General features: G+C 47.7%; 1 protein-coding gene across 1 annotated transcript in view; it reads right to left on the bottom strand.

Annotated features, from left to right (window-relative positions):
* Positions 1-19,747, bottom strand: part of GNG12 (G protein subunit gamma 12) — a 103,443-nt gene extending 83,696 nt beyond the window's left edge. The window contains exon 1 of the mRNA XM_031968904.1: positions 19,634-19,747. The gene's annotated coding sequence lies outside the window, so the exon portion shown is untranslated. The remainder of the gene's footprint in view (positions 1-19,633) is intronic.
* Between the last annotated feature and the right edge of the window lie 255 nt (positions 19,748-20,002).

Below are 20,002 nucleotides of genomic sequence, written 5' to 3'. Positions count from 1 at the left end.
GCGGATCCTTTTCTATTTTCCCGTAATGAGCTGGGGCGGGTTGTTTGCCTCCTGCCCCTTCTGTCAGACCGGGAGCTCATCAGACGGCCAGAGTCCCCCCAGACTTGGAAGGAGCCTTGTCAAGCCGGGGCTGCTTCTCTTCAGCCCTGCCTTTGGGGGTCCCCAGCCCCTGAGTTCTCCTAGAGCTGAAACGGACCTTTCAGAGCCTCCAGTTCCAGCCTCCTCATGTCCTAGAGGAGGAAGGTACGGGGGTTCCTTGGTCAAGGTGACATGGCTGGCAGCCGCCGCAGGGCGAGTACCAGTTTCAGGTCCCCTTCCGAGGCATCCCCCTGACACTGTTCTGGTCAGCCTATCGCCCCTTCCCTGCCGTTTTCCAGTCCCCACTGCCATTTCTTCCCCCTTCCCTGCCATTTCTCCTCCCTTCTTTGCCATTTCTCCCTCCTTTCCTGCCATTTCTCCCCACTTCCCTTCCATTTCTCCCTCCTTCCCTGCCATTTTCCATTCCCCACTGCCTCTCCCATTCTGCTCTCCCAAGTTACTCAGCACCTCTGGTGATAGAGAGCGACAAGGATCATTTTGGGGAGGTGTCTATGGGTGGGGAGGCGAGGCGTGATCCTAGAGCCTCACACTGTGATTCCTGCTTGTCCAGTTGTCCCGGCTTCTGGGAAAACTGGAGGACCCAGGGCATGGTCAGAGTGGGCTTTTATAACCTGGGTCATCTCCACAGGGGACAGAATTGGACGAGATTTCTCCCGCCTCCTGGCCCTCTGGGAGCTCTGTCTCGGTAGTCTAGGCCCAGTCTGGTATGGTGCCCCCAAAACTCAGATTCAAGAATCTGAGTCAGGAGGACCTTCAGCATCCCCTCTATGACCCACCTGACAATCTGCTCAAAGCCCCTGGGCAGCCCGTTCTCTGCCTCAGAATTCACAGGGAGATTTTCCTTAACACGGACCCAAAATCTGCATCTGGAAATCCCTCCTTCCTAGATGTTCTGAGCTCCGCCCTCCGGGACCAAGCTCTCTGACTCCTTCCATCCTCTTCCTGTGGGTTAGACTAGAGACCCAGAGCCTGGTGGTCCTTCTTGAGACAATCTCTGGTTTACAAACGTTCTCCCCAAACTGTGAAGCTGAGACTTGAACAGGACCCACCATAGGTGGTTGAAAAGGGCACAGAAGAGGCTGATGAAGCCCTTCGTCCCGAAGGCTCCGGCCCTCTGAAAGTGACCAAAGCTGCCGGAGCAGTTTTTGGTTTGCCATATCAAGGAATGACCCCCAAATCCTTTTATCAGGCAGACATATCCTGCAGGCCGGGAATATGCCCCCAAGTTTCAAACTCATAAAATCTAGTACCTTTGTATTATATTTGATGCATGTTAACAACATGGCCCTAACGGCGGCTCTTCTCCACAGTGAGGTGATTCAGGCCAGTTCCAACGCTCTTGTGATGGAGAGAGCCACCTGCCCCCAGAGAGAGGACTGTGGGAACTGAACACGGACCACAACATAGCATTCTCATTCTTTTTGTTATTGTTGTTTGCTTGTATTTTGTTTTGTTTCTCACTTTTTTCTTTTTGATCTGATTTTTCTTGTGCAGCAAAATAAGTGTATAAATACGTATACGTATATTGGATTTACATATATTCTCACCATATATTGAACATATCTATTGGACTACTTGCCATTTAGGGGAAGGGGAGGAAAATTGGAACACAAGGTTTTGTAAGGGTCAGTGTTGAAAAAATTATCCTTGCGTGTCTTTTGAAAATAAGAAGTTTCAATAAAAAATAAAATTTTAAAAATGGTCCTAACTCCAATGTATGTATATATGATGGTTTGCACTTTACAGAGACTTACAGATATCATCTAATTTGGTTCCTACAACAACCCTCTGAGTCAGGCAGTTTAGGTTTCAATCAACAAGTGTCTGCTTGTGTTTCCTATAGAATCGATGACAGACTTAGAGATGGAAGGGGTGGGAGTGAGGGTGGAAAGAGCTACAAAAACAAAGAGCGAATAAAGCTGCATTCTATCAGCTGTGACAGGCGACCCCAGGTACGGGACGGATGCCACATTGGGACCCACTGGCTAAGCAAGGCAGGTGCTAACAGTCATCAGAGGAGGTGTGACAGAGAAGGGGGCACGAGCCGCGAGAAGAAACGCCTCAGGAATTCTGGGAGATTGAGGGAAGGTGGCCCCTGACTGAGAGGGCTGGGGAAGGTGGAAGGCAGAGGCGAGGAGGAGCAGGGAGACCCAGGGACAGAGGATGTAGAGCACTCTCGTGAAGTACGAGGAGATTCTTGGGTCGGGGGATGACGGGGTCAGAACTGCCTGAGAGAGATTATTTGGGGGGAGGAGGATGCACTGGGAGCAGGACACCTGGAGAAGAGCCTTCCCCAATATTCTGAGAGCTGGGGTCAGAGGCAGTGACCACCCGATCGAGAGAAGGGGGCAGACACCATACCGGTGCAACAGACAAGACTTAGCAGCTGGTGGGATTCGGGGAAGAAAGAGTCTAGGGGAGCTGGGAGCTTATAAACCGAATGACTGGAAAAATTCGTGGGTTTGATGCTGGGTTTGGAGTCAGAAAAAATTGTGTTCAAATCTAGTTTCAGACACTTACTAGCTGTGGGATCCTGGGCAAGTCACTTCTCCCTGCCTGCCTCAGTTTCCCTCATCAGCCAAATGGTGGTAAAAACAGCATCTACTTCATAGGGTTGTTGTAAGGATCAAACGAGATACTCATTGTAAAGCATTCAGCCCATAGGAAGTGCTATGTGGTTGCCAGCTATCCTCCTCCTCCTCCTCATCATCATCATCCTCATCATCATCATCAATGGCAACATCCTCAAAAGAGAGCCTGGAGGAGCTACAATGTTTGGGAGAAGCAAGGCTGGGCGAGTAGCACTTGCAGGATCCAAAGGGCCCCGGGCCCACATCCAAAGGGAACCCGGGGGGGGAACAAAAAAAAAACGGAAGGGGGGGGGACCCGGGCCCGGTTTTGGGGGGGAAAACAGGGAAGGGGGCCCAAAGGGGGCCCCCCCCCCCCCAAAAAAGGGGGCCCCCCCCCTTTGGGGTTTTCCGCCCAAAAAAAAACCCCCCCCGGTTTCCCCCCGGGGGACCACCAAAAACCCCCCCCAAAAAACCCCCCCAAAAAAAACCCCCCCCAAAACCCAAACAATTTTTAAAATAAATTTTAAAAAGGGGGGAAGGGTTAAAAATTTTTCCAAAACCCCAAAAAGGGGGAAAAAAAAGAAAGGGGGAAAAAAAAAAAAAAAAAAAACAAACAAAACAAAAAAAAAAAATAAGGAAAAAAAAAAAGAAAAAAAAAAAAAAAAAAAAGAAAAAAAAAAAAAAAAAGAAAGAAAAAGGGAAAAAAAAAAAAAAAAAAAAAAAAAAAAAAAAAAAAAAAAAAAGGGAAAAAAAAAAAATAAAAAAAAAAAAGAAAAAAGGGAAAAAAAAAAAAAAAAAAAAAAAAGAAAAAAAAAGGGAAAAAAAAAAAAAAAAAAAAAAAAAAAAAAAAAAAAAAAAAAAAAAAAAAAAAAAAAAAACCCAATAACCAAAAAAAAAACCCCCCAAAAAAAAAAAATTTAATTTTAAAAAAAAAAAAAAACCCAAAACAAAAAAAACCAAAAATTGGGGGGAAAAAAACCCAGGGAAAAAAAAAAAAAAAAAAAAAGCAAAAAGGGGGAAAAAAAAAAGGGGGAAAAAAAAAAACCCCCGGGGGGGAAAAAACCCCCCAAAAAAAAACCAAGGGAAAAAAAAAAAGGAAGGGAAACCCCCAAAGGCCCCCCCACCCCGGGGCCCCCGGGGAAAAAAAACCCCCCTTACCCGGCCGGGCCCGGCCGGGGGCCCCCAACCGCCACTCCCCAAAAACCACCCCCCCCCCGGAAAAACCCCCAAAACCCCCCCAAAAACCCCCCCCCCCTTCCCCCCCCAAAAGGGCCAAAACCCAAAAACCCAAAAACCCAAACCCCTTTTTTTAAAAAAAAACCCCCAAAAAAACCCCAAACCCCCCCCCCCCAGGGGAACCCTCCCCCCCCCCCCCCCAAAAAACCCCCCCCAAAAACCGGTTTAAACCCCTTTAAAACCTTTTTCCCCCACCCCCCCCCCCCCCCAAAAAAGTTTCACAAAAAGGGGCCTTTCCCAAAAAACCCCCTTAAAAACCCCTAAAAAAAAAACCCCAAATTTCCTTCCTTTAAAAACCCCCGGGGCCCAAAACCCCAAAAGGGCCCCCCCCCAAAAAGGGACCCCTTTTTGGGGGCCCCACCCCCGGGGCCAAACCCCCTTCAAAAACATTTCCTTCCCTTTTTTCCCCCCCAAAAAAAAAACCCAAAAAAAAAGGGGAAACCCCCCAAACCCCTTTGGAAAAACCCCCCTTCCCCAAAATTTCCCCCAATAAAATTTAAAAGGGGGCCCCCCCCCAAAAAAACCCAAAAAAAATTTTTTCCCCCAAAACCCCCGGGGCCCCCCCCAAAAAAGGTTTAAAAAACCCCCCCCCCCAAAAAACCTTTCCCCCCTTTTTAAAAAAACCCCCCAAACAAAAAAACCCCAAAAAAAACCCCCCGCCCTTTCCACCCAAAAAAGGCCCGGGGGAAAAAAAAACCAAAAACCCCTTATTTTTTTCCCCCCCTTTTCCCCAAAAAAAATTCCCTAAAAAACCCTTAAAACCCCCCCCACCCGGGTTAACCCCCCATTCTTTTTTTTTGGGAAAGGGCTTTTCCCCCTTTTCCCCCCCCGGGGGAAATTTAAATTTTTGGGGGCCCCCCCCCGGGCCCCCGGCCCAAAGGGGCCGGGCCCCAAAACCCCGGCCCCCCGGGGCCCCCGGGCCCCCAAACCCGGCCCCCGGGGGACCCCCCGGGCCCCCCGGGGGGCCAAAGGGGAACCGGGCCCCCGGGCCCCGGGGGCCCCGGGGCCCCAAACCCAATTCCCCCCCCAAAAAAAAAAAAAGGAAAAAAAAAATTTTTTTTTTTTCCCCGGGCCCCCTTTTTCCCCCCAAAAAAAAAATTTTTGGGCCAAAAAAAACCCCTTTGGCCCCAAAAGGGCCCCCTTTCCCCAAAACCAAAACCCCCAAAAACCTTTTTCCCAAAAATTTTTTCCCCCAACCCCCCCAAAAAAAAAAAAACCCCTTTGCCCCCCCGAAAAAAACCAAAAAAGGGGAAAAAACCAAAAAAAAAAACCCTTTTTTTTTGGAAAAACCAAGGCCCCTTTAAAACCCGGAAAGAAAAAACCCCCCCTTTTTCCCCCCTTTTTTAACCCCAAAAAATTTAAACCCCCACTTGTTAAACCCCCCAAATTCCCCCTTTCCCCCCCCCTTTGGGGAAAAAAACCCTTTTTTAAAAAAAATTTTTAACCCCCCCTTTTTTAAATTTTAACCCCCAAATTTTTTTTTTAAAAAAAAATTTTATTAAATTTTTAAAAAAATTTTTTTAAATTTTTTAAAAATAAAAAAAAAAAAATTAAAAAAAAAAAAAATATTAAAAAAAGGGGGAAAAAAGGTTTAAAAATTTTAAATAAAAGGGTTTAAGGGAAAAAGGGGCAAAAATTTTGGGGTTTTGTTTTTTTTTAATTTTTCCCCTTTTTTCCGGGGTTTCCTTTTTCCCTTTAAAATTTTTTTTCCTTTTTTTTAAACCGGGCCCCCCCCCCTTTTTTTTTTTTAAAAAGGGGGTTTCCTTAGGGGGGGGGTTTTTGCCAAAAAACCTTAAACCTTTTCCCCCTCCCCCTTTTTTCCTCCCAAAAATTTTTGGGAAAAATTTTTCCCCAAGGAAATTTTTTTAAAAAGGGGGGCCCCCAAAAAAGGGAAACCAAACCCCCCAAAAAGGGGGGAAAACCCCCTTAAAAAGAAGGTTTTAAAAAGGGGGGGAAAAAATTTTTTTTTTGGGAATTTAAAAATTTATGGGAGTTTTTTTTTTTTTTTTAAAAATTTAACCGGGTTAAAGGGTTTTTTTAAAAATCCTTAAACCCGGGAAAAACCTTTTTTTAAAAAAATTTCCTTTTTTAAAACCCCCCTTTTTTTGGAAAATTTTTTTCCTTCTTGCCTTTTCCCTTTTAAAAAAAATTTTTTTTTTTTTTAAAAATAAATTTAAAATTTTAAAAAAAAAAGGGGAAAAATTTGAAAAAAACCCCCCTTTCCCGGGGGGGTTTGGGAAAATTAAAACCCCCCCTTTTTAAATTTTTAAAATTTTAAAACCCCCTTTTTAAAAAAAAAAAACCCCTTTCCAAAAAAGGAAAAAAAGGCCGGGAAATAAAATTTAAAACCCCCTTTTTTCCCTGGCCCAACAGCTTTCCCCCTTTTTGGTTTCCCCCCCCCTTTTTTTCCTCTTTTAAACCCTTTCAAAAAACCCCATTTTTTGGCCAAATTTTTTTTTTTGGCCCGGGTTCCTTTTTAAAAGGGGCCCTTTAAAAACCCCTTTTTTTCCCTTTTTTTTTAAATTTTAAATTCCAACCCCCCTTTTCCCTTTCCCCCCTTCCAAATTTCCCCTTTTTTTGGGGGGGTTTTTTTTTTTTTTTAACATGCTTTGTGTATCATCCACAGAGAAGATGTGTATTAGGAGAAGCTGTAAGGAGGAGATGTCTTCATACTGATTTCTTCAAAGCCATTTTACTGCAAAATTCATCAGAGTTTATTTATAAGATATTTTCTCATTCTTTTTTTGAGAAAAAAAATCTGATCTTGAAGGTGATCATGGTAATGGCTTTGGAAAATGGCCAGTTTAATACTATTGTATGAAACCTATTTATAAATCATACATTAACAGCTGGCATCAGATCCTACTTTCTCCTCCTCTGGATTCAGCAGTGACACATCTTTTTTGGCAATCTTGCTCTTTTTTTCCCTTTCATTTTCATCTTAGAATATTGATTACATTCTATCTGAGTTCGTATTAGAATATTCTTGAGGAGCTGTGTTCAAAAATGACTTAATCCAGAAGAAAAGTCTGATGAAATGCACTGTGTTTGCATTGGGCCAGACAGATGCAAGGACAGCAAATGCCAACTGCCTCATATAATAATGTGAACAAAATAACCACTCATATTTATATAGTGCTTTAAAATTTATACAACACTTTCCTTAGAACAACCATATGAAATGGACAGTGTATTGTTACTGTCTCATTTTATAGATGAAAAAAACAAGGCCTGAGGAGATCATATAGTTAACTGCCCTCCCCTCTTCCTCTCTTCCCTGTTTCGAGAGCCGGCATCCCCACCCTTCTGGTTCCCCAGGCTCACAACCTAGAAGTTGTCCTGGATTCCTCACTATCTCTCAGCCCTCACAGCCAAGCTGTGGAGAGCCCCATCAATTTCAGCTCAGCATGCTTTCCCCTTTGCATCTTGTAGATTTCACCTGGGTTACATCTCTTGTGGATTTCACCTGTGCAACATCCCTCATCAATTTTACCTCTGTAACATTTCTTGGGGATTTTTACCTCGGCAACATCTCTTGTGGATTTCACCTCTGCAACATCTCATCAATTTCACCTCTGCAACATCTCCTGTGGATTTCACTTCTGCACCAAGTCTCATCAATTTCACCTCTGCAACATTTTTTATGGATTTACCTCTGCGCAAACTCTCCTCAATTTCACCTCTGCAACATCTGTTGTACCTTTCACTTTTTCATCCTCTCTCGTTATTCACCGTCTGCAACATTTCTCCAATCTGCCACCTTCGCTTTTCTAACACTGCCCCCACCCACCCTTCATCATCACCTCATGCGGGGATCTTACTGTAATAGCTGCTGCCGCTGTCTCTGTCTACCTGCCTGCTTCAATTCTCTCTCTATTCCAGTCCATCCTCCATTCAGACACCAAAGGGATTTTCCTCAGACACAGTTCTGATCATGTCACCTCCCTGCTCAATCTTTTCCAGAATCAAAGCCATATAGGCCCTCCAAGCCTTTTATTACTTGACCCCCTCCTACAATCCCAGTCTTCTTAAATCTCACTTCCCCATTTGTACTCTTCAATCCAGTGCCCGACTTCCTGGCAGTTCCTCAAGCACTAAATGGCCCCTAGGCATTTTGACCAGCTGTTCCTTATGCTTGGAATGCTTTTTTCCCTTATCTCCATCTTCAGCCTTCCCTGGCTTCCTTCAAGACTTTGCTCAAAGCCCCTTCTACAAAAAAGTCCTTCTAGGTCTTTATTGATGTTAATACCTTCCCTCTAAGACAATCTCCTATTCAAACTGTCTAAATCTTATAAGTACATAGCATATCATCTCCTGTATTAGACATGTGAACTCCTTGGGAGCAGGAGAAAAAGCCAGAGTACAAAGGCTAAAGTTCTGGGCCTTAAGTCAGGGAGATCTGTGTTCAATTCGGTCTCAAACACTTAGGATTGGAAAGGAACAAGCATTTCTATAGCACCTATGTCTAAAGCTAGATCTTCCTGACTCCAGTCCCAGGACTCCTCGCTGCCACACCGAGCTGGCTATTACTATGATCCGGGCAAGTCATTTTGCTTGTTTGCCTTATTTTATAATAGCACCTACTTCACAGGGTTATTGTGGGGAGCAAACACTGCTTGTTAACTGGGTGAACTGAGTCCAGGTTAAGGTCTCTTTCGGTAACATTTTGTTAATCTCAAAAGAAACCAGAACTAGGTAAACCCTTCTAATTCTAATGATCTAATGAAGGTCAAAGCAGGAGGGCGAGGCAGGAAGTCAGAGACAGGTTCAAAGGAGACAAAAGGTCAAGTCCATGGAGGTGAGTACAAGCAGATATGCAGGGGCCAGTGGATGGACTGGCGGCAGTCAGAATAGGAAGAGAGCCAGCAAGAAGGAAGAGGAGGAGGAGGGGCAGGAAGCGGGCTCTCCTCTCTAGCCAAGGCTCTCTTGAATGCCGGCTGCTGTACTGACCACCTTGGGCCACGGCCATCAGCATCACCTGAAAACTCCCAAGTCTCCCAGAGCATCCTGGGGCAGAGGCAGAGGCCTGGGCACCATGGAAGGCTTCAGCATCCTTCTGCATGTACTACACTAAAATGGCAATGCTTGAGGGATCATCATCAGATGTTTACATACAAAATAAGAATGCTTTCGCAAGAGGACCTTGCTCTAAACTGTACATGCCTGAAAAGCCATATTCAAACCTGATTTTCAAATTCAAATCTGAAGGCTGGAAGGTCCCCCCATCTTACCAGAGCCGTGTAAGGTCCTTAGCTTCTTTCCAAACACAACTCAGGTCCCACCACCTACATTATTCCTTCACCTGTTGACCCCTAGTTCCCCCACTCAAATTTTATATAGTTTTGCATTTATTTGTCCTCAGTGTTAAGTTGTCTCCCCCAGGAGGATGTGATCTCCTTAAAAGGCAGAGACTATCTCTGATTCTGACAGACTGACTGTGTGACCCTGGACAAACAAGTCCCTTAACCTTTAAGCCCGGTGAGTCAAATTGAAATGGAAACAGATCCCTGTGGCCAGCATGTTGACTTAGAAAACCACAAATTAACATTATCTGAGTTTTACTGTATTTTTATTTATTTTGTTAAATATTTCCCAATAATATGCTAATCTGTTTGGGGTACCAACTCGGGGATTTTGTAGGAGTCTGCCCCTTCGGCCCCTAAGCAATTCTCTAAACCTATCATTTGCAAAGCTGGTGCCCTATAAAGGTAGAGAGCTTTCTCACCCGGAGAGAGTTTCCTGTACCGATCTAATCACAGCTCCAGCCTCCATCCTTCTCCCATAGTGATTCTGACACACTGTTGAACTGAATAGAAATTTCATTTTAAATGCTATAGGGAAACTTGTTATTTAAAAGGAATTCCACGGTTAATCCTTAAGCAAATGTACCTGCATGTCTGTAAATTTTATCTATTTCTCTATTCGCCTTTCTTTGTATCCCCAGAGCTGGGACAGTGTCAGTCAAACATTAAGAGCTTAGTGTCTATCTCAAGTCGTTAAGTATTTATTAAAGCGCCTACTGAGTGCCAGGCTCTGTGCTAAGTGCTGGGAATGAAAGGAAAGACACGGTTTCTCCTCTCAAGGGGCTTACAATCTCACGGAGGAGACTTATAACAAGTTAACCAAAATGTACAAACAAGCTCTCTAAGGAAACAATTAAGGAAAGTTATTTTGTAAGTGTCAGCTATTTATTATGTTATTATTCTCTGAGATACTCAATAAAGGGCATGGAAAGAGCGGAGGAATTCGAACAGGAAAGATCCTAGAATTAAGTGGGGCTGCAAAGGCTCCCTGCAGAAAGGAGGATGGTGGTTGGGGCTTGAAGGAAAGCAGGAAGCAGATATAAGAAAAAATCTGGCCGGCCCAGGGGCCACGCCGGAGATACCCGGTGTTAGGAGATGGAGTGTCTCGTGTAGGGTGGGAGGGAGGCTCAAGTGGGCCCACATCTGGAAGCCCTCTGCAACCTTCTCGCCTGACAGAGGAGAAGACATGGTTTGTCCAGGTCACAGCAGGAAGTCGAGCAAGATTGTCAGGATTCAAATCTGTGTCCTCCTCCTAAGTAAATAAAGACTTGCCAAGTGGAACCCTGCCAAGGGCAATGTCCATCCACTCATAGATGAGAAGCGATTCTCAGGCTGACAGCCTCTACTTTGCATCCTTTCTCTTGGGTTGGGAGGAGGAAAGGGCGGAGGGTACTTAAGAACAGACACCAGTTTAGCTAAATTGTGGACATTATTTAAACCCAAGCCAATTTCCCACAACCCACTCTCAAAATATCGAGCGGCAGCAGGTGAGGCTCCATCTGCAGGGCCGAGTCCAAGTAAGAGATCATCAGACCATATGTTTAGAGCTGGAAAGTCACAGAGACCATTGAATCCAACCTTTTTGTACAGATGAGGAAACTGAGGCAGAACAAGGCAGGATTTGAACTCCCTTCCTAAAGGCAGACCACTATCCAGCCTATGCTAGAGAGATTCTTGTCTGACTTTGGAGATGATCTTTAATCAATCACAGTTCATCAAGCAATGAGCATTTATTAAGTGCTCCAGGGAATACAAAGACAAAGAAAAAAAATGATCCCTGTTCACAATGAGCCTACAAGACAAGTGCACATGGACCATATGTGGAATAAACATAAAGTGAAGAAAGACAAATAGCTACAAAGTAGTTAAGGAGGAAGTTTGGGAGGGAGGACACCGTAGTGGAGGGGTATCAGCATAGACTACAAGGGAAAGGCAGATGTGAGGGATTAGCTTAAAAAGAGAGAAGGACTTGAGCTAACAAGAGGCAGCATGGGATGGGGGGGATTCTCCACTTCTGGGCATCAGGGACCCTTCTGGCAGTCTGAATGAGCCCATAGAAGTGTCCTTGGAAAAACTCTTCTAATATTTGAAGAAGTGCTCAATTTAAGTCAGAGATGATGAAAATAAAGACGTGATCCTCCCCTACAAGTTCATGGACTCCCCAGGACCCCAAGTTAAGAACCTCTGGTAGAATGGGACAGAGTACTGAGCCAAGACTGAGAAAAGCTATTCTGACTTGTCCAGGAGCACACTGCCGGTATATGCCTGACACATGATCACCCTCCCTCTCAATCAGCAAACATGCCAATTACAGACGATCGTCGGCTTTTCCGGAAATGGAGTCTTCAAGTTCACTTGTTCTATGTTGCTCAAAGTCTCAAAGGTACCTCTCTTTAATAGTTTAATGCAAGCTTTTTAATGAGCTGGCAGTCTTGTACCCCCTGGGACCCATCCCAGCCCACCAAGGTTCTTTCAAATTAATTTGGCCAGGAACAGTCTGCAACTGCTGTTGCAAAAACCTTGCTTGGAAATGGGTGGCAACCAGACCCTAATGGTTAAGAACTTAAAGCTATCCCATAAAGCTTAGCATGAGAAGTGAAGCATCCTGGGGACATGGGACATATCTCTGAAGAGATGGGGAAACCAAGGGTAGGCAGAAGAGAACACAGGCGGACCCAGCCTCTCTGGGTTTTTTTATACTTTACCCTACATTTAAGGCCTTTCTCTACCTCATCTGCTTGTCCTGGTCCCCTTTTTCCACGGAATGAGAAGGGAAGGAGTTTACCATTCTCAATGTTTAGGGTGAGAATTTTAAGGGCCTGTCTCCAAGTTCCAGAAACAGTGTCAAGAGGGCAGGGAGTCCTCTTGAGGATACCGAGTCAGTGGGGATAAGCGAGTTGAAGAAGCTTTGAAAAATCCCCAGGTGAGGGAAATTAAGGGATTTAATGAGCTTATAGTTCATTATAGATATGCACATGTGCGTTCAATCACATACACTTCATCGGGACTTTGCATTCTATTTTAACATTGACTACACCCATACATTGTTGGTGAAACTGTGAATTGGCCAAACCATTTGGGAAATCAGTTCTGGAATTCTGCTTAAAATGAGGCATAAATGCCCACATTTTATGACCCAGAAAGTAACCCAAAGGAAAACAGAGACAGAAAGACAGAATCCATTTTCACCAATATATCCAGAGTAGTACTGTTTTGAGCTAGCAATGGAAGAAAAAATGCTTATGAATATAATAAGAATGTTAATAAGATATAATAAATACAGGGAAGCTGGAAAAAACATAAATGAATTTAAATAAACAGATGCAAAAGAACATAAAAAGAAAAAGAGACACTGGCTAAAAACAATTACCCATGGAAATGGGGGGAGAGCACAGAATGGAAGACGTATAATCCAGAGCTGTAGAATGAGGAGCCATTAGTTTGGCATTAGAGAAAAGGGGAAAAGTAGTCCCCTCCCGTCATGGAAGAAGTGAAGGGCTATGGGTATGGAATACAGCATCCACTGTCAGATGTAGGAGGGGATGAGTATTCTGTTCTTTTGAAAAGGAGAGGAGATGGGGCATATTTGGAAATTAAGGTGATTTAAAAACAAAAGATATTGTCCAACAGCATCAATAAAAATAGGATTCAAAGTAAGGCAGCTAGGTAGTACAATGGGTAGAGTGATGGGCTAGATTCGGGAAAACCTTATGTCAAATTTGATCTCAAGATACTTAAAGGCTGGGTGATCTTGGACATGTTACTTAACCTGTGCCTCAGTTTTCTTATCTGTAAAATAGCATAATAATAGCCCCTATGTTGCAGGACTGATGTGAGGATCGAAAATTGTAAAGTGCTGAGCGCAATATGTAGGTGCTACATAAATTTACTCTTGTTATTTCAAACAAAACACTATCATGACAATGTTAAAAATAATTACCCATGCATATGCTTTGAAAATAAAAAGCTTAAAAAAAACCCCACTATCACAAGCCAGGTAATTCTTCTTGCCTCTCTGGCTTCAAGATCTCAAGCAGTACATTCTCTCAGAAATCTCCACGTATAACCGAAAAACACGAATTTCTAACTGGCATCTATTTTTTTGCCCTCATTTCCAACAAGAAATGAAAATAGGCTTGAATATTGTAGGCTCGGGTGAAGTTCTCAGTCCATTAAAATATTAAAACAATCCGTTATGCAAATACGAGACAAAATTTCCCATCACAAAGTAGCCCTTGTAAGTTTTTCCCTTTTGCCTTTAAAAAATATGATCCTGGGATGATCAGTCAGACATCACATATATTCTGGCAAACTCAGCGATGCGGCGGAAGGATCTTGGGTGCGACAGTGGCGGAAGTCCCGGGTTCTAGTTCTGCCTCCCCCTCTAACTCTCTAGGCCCCAGTTTGCTCATGAAGAACGAGAAGCTGGCCTGTCTCTAAGGTCCGGGCCACTGCTAATATTCTAGGAGCCTACAGCTAATTAAATTCCTGTTTGCATCCCCAGGGAGTCCCTCTGAATAGTATTGGACACTTAGGAATCATTCATAAAGTACCCAAAGCCACTACTTCCTTTCTCATACTAGAATTAATTAGGATGACAGAGAAGTCCCTCAGCAGTTTCCAAATAGCTCTTTTAAACAACTGTCTTGACATTTCTGGAAGTAACGCAAACGAAAGGTCGGTGGCCGGAAAAGTAGCTGAATTTTGGGCCATGCAGCTTGGACCTCAGTTTCCTCATCTGTAAAGATTTCCTAGGATCCCCTTCCCAGCTTCTGAATGCAGTAAGGGCTGACTTCATTCACTGGGTAAGTAGATCATATATATTAAGGCGAGAGGGACCTAGGAGACTATCAGCCGTCATTTTGACAGATGGGGAGACTCAATAGACCTGTGAGGGCAGTGGTAGCCACAAGGGTGGGACTGGTCCCACTTTTACATGGTCAGGACTTATTTCTTTGGGGCCTGCCCTACTTCCTTTCCCAGCTCCCCAAAGTCTGTGCTAATGAACGTGACTGTTTGAAGAGATACTCTCATTTGGGAATTACCTTTTAAATTGGAAAGATAACACTTGATGAAATGGCCCTCTATTCTCTTGGCTGAAAAGCCAACTTCAAACTCAATGAACAATGAGGCAGAACTCTATTCATTACGTGGTACCGCAGTGCCACGGGGATGCCAACAGTCCATCATGCAAATGTATCCGGCGTTGGGCACCGGCTCCAGAAGCTGAAATCTCTTGTTTTAGGCAATCCGGGTGAGGTTCAGAGGGAACCTCGTTCCCCAAGCTGGAGTCTGCTGCCAGGCTGCGCAAGGGCAGTTTGGGGTTCGATTCGGCCGAGTTTTCACTTCCCACCAGGCTTGCCATCAGGGATCACGTCCCGCCCCGAGAGGATTGCCTTCCCTAATCTGTTTATTTCATCAGAGCTTCAGGAGATCGGATTAAATAGACATAAGGAAACTGGACAAACCAGGGACCTTTTACAAAGGGCACTAGAAACCCCAGGCTGTAAATAATCTCATTCTGCATGTGAAAACCGAGGTTTTATTTTTAAACAAGGAAGGAAAAGAAGCCCCTAATATTCCTAATTATGTCCCAGTCTTTGACTGGAAAGTGTCAAAGACCACTACTCGAATTAACAAGCATTTATTAAGCACCTACTACATATCAGGAACCCCGCTGTGCCCTGGGGACACAATCTGAAGCCTAATATAGTGTCCGGATTTTTAGTGTACCATTTAAAGCTCTTTACTGCCAGCCCCTTAATTCAGATCTTTTGACACAAAGAGGCAGCCAAGGCTGGACTATCTGCTGATTCTCCCGCAGGCCACATTAGCTCCCATCATCTCCCTGTCTTCGTCTTGGATGTTCCCTGCTTCTAGAATGCTCTTCCTGCCCGGCCCCCAAAGCTCAGAATGGTCAATCCTGCTTGCCCTTGAGACTCAGTGCAAATTCCACTTTGCTCAGAAGAGCTTCCCTTCTCTTTCTCATCTTTCTGTCCCCTTCCTACTCTTTTCCTCTGAGCTGTCTTCCATTTACTCCATGGTTACTTGGATGTGAGCTCCTTGAGGACAGGGACAAAGTTCTGGCCTTTCTTTGTCTCCTCAGGGCTCCGCCTAGTGCCTGGTACACTGTTAGAGCTTAATAAGCGCTTCTTTTTGTTGCCTCCCAGCACTGACCAGTAACGGGAGGTCACCAGCACAGAACTGGGGCCATGACAACCACGTCCAGAAGAATAATGGGACACCATCCTTCATCCCCCAACCCAGCCACCCACACAAGCTGGCTCATCTGCCACCCACCCCATTGCTGAGCTCCCCAACTTTCAGCCTTCCCAGGGCCATCCGCCCTTCCCGGTCATCTCTCTTCTCAATGGGTGGAATCTTTCCCCCTGCTGGACTCCTTGAGCATAGGAAAGGCCTCTCTTTTTTAGTCTTTTTATCCTCAGCCCTTAGCACAACACCCGGCCCACAGTCAGCACTTAATTAATAAACACCATTTTATTCAGAATTAGAACAAAAATGCCACCAACCACAAGGTTCTCAAATTCAGTCACAAAGAGACAACAATAACCATGAAATAACAATAACTAGACACCGTGTAGCACCTGCAAAGTGCCTCGCTGGAGTCTCACCCCATTTTACAGATGGGGAAAAGTCACCACATTTCCACAGATTTTTGGGAACATGAACACCAATGTGAACTCACCAATGTAGAGCTGGAAGGAGCCTTACTGTCATGGGCAAAAAACTGGGTGTCAGGAAATTGGGGATCACGAAAGCCCAGGTTTAAGTCCTTCCCCAGTCACAAATGATGGGAATCACTTCACCTGTGCAGGTCTCAGCTGTGTCCCTTCCAGTTCTGAATACCGGGGCCCAAGCCCTGGCTACCGGGACCCTTCGTCTTAGAGGTTGCAAAGCGCCAGCCCCCAGCTCCCAGCATCCCGTCCCCCCACTCCCCCAGCAATCCTCCTCCTGCTCATCTGCCTTTCTTTCTGGGCAGTCGGTTGAGATATTTATTAAGCACCTACTAAGTGCCAGGCACTATGCTTAGCACTGAGGGGGGAGGGTAACAAAAAAGGCAAAAGCCAGTCCCTGCCCTCCACAGACATAATGGGGGAAAACAATAAACATCCAAATCCGTGCAACCAGCCACAGAGAAATAGGAAGAAGCAGACACCATTAATGGAGGAAAAGCACTGGGATTCGGAGGGGATGGGGAAGGTTTCCTGTAGACACAGGTGGGAGGCTCCTTAAGGGAAGAGGCCGGGGGCCGATGAGGCAGGGGCAGCTTTTAGGCGTGAGAGGCAGCCAGGGAAAACAGCCTGTGCTGAGGGATGGCGTGTCTATTCATGAGACTGTCACCGAGCAGAGGACGTGCCATGAAGAAAGGTGTGGAAGGACCAGAAAGGGAGGAGGGGGCAGCTGGAAAGGCCTTGAACGCCAGAGGACTGGGTTGCGGATTCTGCAGCCAGCCGGGAGCCAGCCGAGTTATTGAGTCTGGGGGCCAGTGAGGGGAGAACGCATGGGAGTGGGGAGGGAGGGAGGGAGGCAGACGGCCCCGCCAGGCGGCTAGTACAATAGTCCAAGCATGATGTAATGAAGACCTGCATCAGAGTGGGGGCAGTATGAGAGGAGACGAGGAGCATCATGGAGAAATGGTGCAAAGGTGCAATCAACAGGCCTGGACAACAGATTGGCTCTGGCTGGAAACAGAGGGGGGTGGAGGTGGAGGAGGAGCCCCAGACTCTGGCCCTGGGGGGGGTGTTGTCACAGGAACAGGGAGAGGGAAGGCTTTAGGGGAGAGAGAAGAAGCCCCTGCTAAACGTCCCCTTCTGCAAGATTCCTTCCCGAATCCCCTTTCATCCTAATGCCTCTGTTGATTAGCTCCAATTTAGCCAGCTAATGGCTTATTTGTACCCAGCTGCTGTCTCCCCTTCACACCGGATTATCTTTTGCTTTCTCAGGAGCCCAGCCCTTAGCACACAGTAGGTGCTTAATTAATGCTTACTGCCCCATCCCTCTAGCCCAAGGTCATATGATAGGAGAGGCAACGGCTAGCTTCAAAGCCAATTCTTCAGCCATGAAATCCTGGGCTCAGTCCAATGTACCAGATTTTTTTTCAGTGGTCTGAAAAAACAGGATCGCGCAAGTGACTCCCACCAGCCCCCGGCTTTCATTTTCTCCCCCTTTTCCTCCCCTTCTGGGGGGCTGGTGTCCATTTCATTGTTTTGATTGACCTGTCATAGCTCCTTTGGATGGTTTTAATGATTGATTGGTTTCCAGATAGCAGCTGAAGCCTCCAACCTGTGTGTGTGTGTGTGTGTGTGTGACACACACACTCTCATATATTCTCTCCCTCCTGTCTCATTGTGTCTCTTCTGTTTCATTCTCATTCTCTCTCTCTCATTCAGCTGAATCCTCCAACCTGTGTGTGTTTGTGTGTGTGTGTGTGTGTGAGTGAGGGACACACACACACACACACACTCATATATTCTCTCTCTCCTTCCTCTCATTCTGTCTCTCTCTTCTATTTCATTCTTAATCTCTTTCTTTTGTTTCTGTCTCATTCTCTCTCTCTCATTCAGCTGAATCCTCCACACACACACACACACACACAATTTTCTCTCTCTCTCTCTGTCTCATTCTCTCTCTTCTTTGTCTCTACCTCATTCACTCTTCTATTTCATTCTCTCTTCTCTGTCTCACTGTCTGCTCCCTCTCCAGGCCTTCCTCCTGGCTCCGATGAAAGAGCTCCTTTCCTTCACAGGCAGGTATTTTGAAGAGGGGGCCGCTGGAGCTTAATGCACCTTTTAAACCCAGGGTGGGAAAGCACCCTTTTAAAATAGGAGAGGAGGAGGCCCGAGAGCAGAGACACCCGTGGAGATCTGGCCTTCTGGCAACCTCCGAAAAGATTCATTATAGACAATATATTCAGTCTGGGCTATAACTGTGCCAGGAAATGTAAACAGCCTGTCCCCAAAGGCAGGAGGTGGGGAGAGAGGAGTAAATGATGGGAAGGAAGCTGATCCTGAAAAGTTTATCCAACTCCCCACGTTCGACTCTCCAACAAATTCCAAGTTTCTTTCCCACGCCAGGCCCGCCATTTAACAAAAACAGGGACCGTGAGGGGCAGGAAAGAACAAAAAAGCGGCCTCCGGGGCTGCCTTCCCGAGGGCCTCTCCCGCTCTCGGGGCCCTCCAGGCGGGGCTGTTTTCAGGCTAGCCCCTCCGGGGAGCCGGGCTCGGGCCGGGGGAGCCCTCGGGGCGGCCCCGGGGCCAGGCCCGGCCTCGTCATTTTCACCTCTCGGCCGGGAAATGTCGAAAGTTTCACTCGGGAAAATCTCAACTGCAACTAACACTTCCCTTTCCTCCCGGGGAGAATTTTATGAATGATCCGAGTAAAGCTTCCCAGGCAGGAGCACACTGCGAGGCTCCGCGTAAGGCAGGAGGGCCGGGAGGGGGGAGGCGGCCCCGGGCGGCCGGGAGAGGCTCCTGATGGCAGCGGAAAGCTTCCGTGGGCCATCCCCGCCGCCCACCCCTCCCGGCCCCTCGGGCCGGACCGCCCGGGCCAAAGGCAAGCCCAGCAGCCGCCCCTCGGGAGGTCGGCCGGGGTTTTCTCCGCGCCACCGCCTCCGTATGGTCGGGGAGAACACGCGTGGCCTCCCCCTCCCCCCTCCGAGCCGATCCCGCGGTGCGTGGGAAGTCCTGGGTTCCTGTGTCCGTGGCCGGCCTTTACCACCACCCCCCACTTCCCCAGGCCTCGCTTTTCCCACGCCAGCCTCTGTCCCCGGATGCTCAACCTGGGTGTCCGCTACGCTTGGGTACCCTCCTCCCCGGCTGCGGGGGAGGGGGGCTGCGGAAGGGGGTCCAGAACGCGAGAGGGGCGTGGCACTCCCCAGAGACGCCCTACGTCAATCTCTCTCTACCGCAGAGTGGTCCCCCTCGAGCCCCCCGGAGGAAGGGCAGCGCCCTCCCGGGGCCGGATCTCTCGCCCGTGGCCCCAGCCTAGGGTTAGGGGGCATCCCGGTGGAGGACGCGTCCAGGGCAGGGCAGGGCAGCGTTTCTGCTTTCCCTTCCCCATCCCCCCCCCCCCGGCGGGCACCACCCGGCCGGGGTCCGGGGCTCCCCCAGGCCGGGGCGCCCCCTCCGAGGCTTTCCGCCCAGCTCCCGCGCCCAGGGCGCACGCACGCCCTCTCCTGGCCTGGGTCTCGGGGCGCCCCGTGCGCGAAGCCAGTCTCCGCCCTTCGGGACACTCATGCCTGCCTGCCTGCTTTCCTTCCTTCTTTCCCTCCCTCCTTCCATCTCTCGTCCGCCCCAGGATTCCGAGGCGCCCCCGCCCCCCAAATCCCTGCCCGCTGCCGCGCCCCGCGCTCGGCTGCCCCCGAGGGGGGCCCTCGCGCCCCCCGGCCGGCGTGGCCTCGCTCACCTCCCTCCGCAGCAGCTGCCCAGGGACTGTGGCTGTCCGGGCGACCAGAGACTGCTCCGACCTCTCCGCCTGCTCCTCCGGTCCCGGCTCCGCCTAGCTCTGGGGGAGGCGGGGCGCACGGACAGACGGGCGGAGCGGCGGCGGCGGCGGCGCCGGGCTTAGCAGCAGCTTTGGCCCAGGCTCACTTGCCCCCGAGGCTCCCTCCCTCCCTCCTCCTCTCCCTCCCCCGCTCGGCTGCAGAGCCCGTGCCCAGCGCGCCCCTGGCACCAGGGCCCACAGAGACCCGCAGCACGCTGGGCTGGGCACAAGTGGGCGAGTGGGGCTCCCATCCGGCAGAAGGAGCACCCGGCCCGTCCCTGGCCAAGGCTG

This window comes from Sarcophilus harrisii, chromosome 4 (assembly GCF_902635505.1).
Source record: "Sarcophilus harrisii chromosome 4, mSarHar1.11, whole genome shotgun sequence".
Taxonomy (NCBI): Eukaryota; Metazoa; Chordata; class Mammalia; order Dasyuromorphia; family Dasyuridae; genus Sarcophilus; species Sarcophilus harrisii.
The sequence above is the reverse complement of the archived record's forward strand: the minus strand, read 5'-3'. Positions and strand labels throughout refer to the sequence as shown.